Genomic DNA, 1,722 nt, shown 5'->3' on the forward strand with positions numbered 1-1,722 from the left:
TCCCTTTTCCACCCACCACCCTTCCTTCGCGTCTCAACTCCCCCCAGTGCTTGGTGAAGCCGCCAGCTTCTGAATTATGAGAAATCGGTAGCCGGGTTCTTTGTGTGCGAAACTCGCCGGTCGATAAACGCACACGCCCCCGTCACTATCACCCCCGTGCGGCTAAAATGGACTCGCCCGTTTACCTCGAGAGAATGCTGTCTGGGCGGGAGTGGGTACTCGCAAGTGGGGGGTGATCGGGTTGTGTGTTAGAGCCGGTGTGAGCGAGTGAGCGAGACAAGGGGTCGCGTGAGCATGCAGCTTTCTCTCGGAGACACACACACACGGGGTGAGGGGAGCGAGCATGTGAAGGAAGGCTCCAGGCTTACAACAAGTTAGGGTTTCCTTCATGTTGTTGTCGGTTCTCAGACAAAACAGTTAGCTATAAAAATCATGTTCTACTCATGGTCTTTGTTTTCACGGAAAGAGGAGCCAAACTTCCTTTCTCTATTTCTTCCTTTGTATCTCTACTGTTAGGTCTACAGCTCGCAAATCAATTATATGATTCGGGTAGTCTGGCATTCAGTGTTTTATCTAAAAACCGGTTTGCAATACTAAGATTCTAGATCTAGTTTAAAACAAAAGAACAATAGTTTCTTTTTTATGTCAATTGTAATGTAAAAGGAATGTTCCCAGGAATTTTGCTTTAGTTCCTTTTCCTCTTCGTTGTTCGGTGTAAATGTGAGTAATTCTACAACAAGCCTGCTGTGTTTCGTTCCTTGTTTATCTCTGAGTGAGCGCCTAGTTATTGTGTGTGTTAGGGGTAGGGAGGGGGTGGGAGTGATAGCTCTACCTTCATACAGCGGATGTCTCACTCACTCTTTCTATCTTTTCTTCTCACAGTTCTCCTATGATGCTGTTGCGGGTTGAGGGTGCGCGCCGAGCTGTGAAAAATGGGGAAATCCCGTAGACTGTTGGTTTGTGCTGTTCTATGCCTACGAGTGTAGCTTATAGAAGCCGCAAGCGATGTGTGGTCGTTCTCTGACTTGTGAGCTCGTGTGATTCACTCGGCAACATTTTGCCACATTTCAATCCTGGAGTTCGCACGTGCGCGTGTGTGAGTGTGAGACAAGCTCGAGATCTTGTTATTGTTGCTGCCGTTGCAGCTGCTGACATTACGTTCGTGTTGTAGGTCTAGATAGATCTAGATCTAGAGGTTTTGTAGCTGTTGTTGGTGGTGTTGCTGCATCGGCTCGCTGCTTCAGACTCTTCATTTGGTCTTTTCTTTTTCGAAAAAACAGCATAACAAAACAAAACAAACAGCCACAAAAGCAATGCTTTGAGGAGTGTTTCGATATATATATTATTCATGACGAAATAATACTTGTTGAACAAAAATGATTTGTTTAAGACAACGAAGTGGATAAGCCAAGTTTTCCGGGAGTTCAGGGAATCAGTCTGAGATGTTTTAATCTGTTTTTTGTTCTATTTGTTTGTTGTTGATTTTTTTTTTGTGGAGAGAGTAATGGACAATGAACGAACTGTACCTCCAAAACGTAGGAGTTACGTCACAGAGTGGGATTTGAGCTGTGTTCGAGAGTCGAGTCGTCTTTGACTGCTGCTTTGATCGACTGGTAAGTACCTGTATATGTGGCCCAATTTGGTAACATTGATGCACCCTCTCTCATGCTCGAGATTTGTGTGTGCGAAGGATTACATTCTTTGTTTGGAGGGATTTATGGG

The 1,722-nt window shown here is 45.1% G+C and overlaps 1 long non-coding RNA gene across 1 annotated transcript; it reads left to right on the forward strand.

The window, feature by feature from the left end:
* Positions 1 to 195: 195 nt before the first annotated feature.
* Positions 196 to 1,290, forward strand: LOC118478480. Its single transcript, XR_004859073.1, has 2 exons — positions 196 to 720; positions 883 to 1,290. It is a non-coding gene; the product is annotated as an uncharacterized LOC118478480 (long non-coding RNA).
* The last annotated feature ends 432 nt before the right edge of the window (positions 1,291 to 1,722 follow it).

The sequence above is a fragment of the Aplysia californica genome, unplaced genomic scaffold (assembly GCF_000002075.1).
Source record: "Aplysia californica isolate F4 #8 unplaced genomic scaffold, AplCal3.0 scaffold00600, whole genome shotgun sequence".
NCBI lineage: Eukaryota > Metazoa > Mollusca > Gastropoda > Aplysiida > Aplysiidae > Aplysia > Aplysia californica.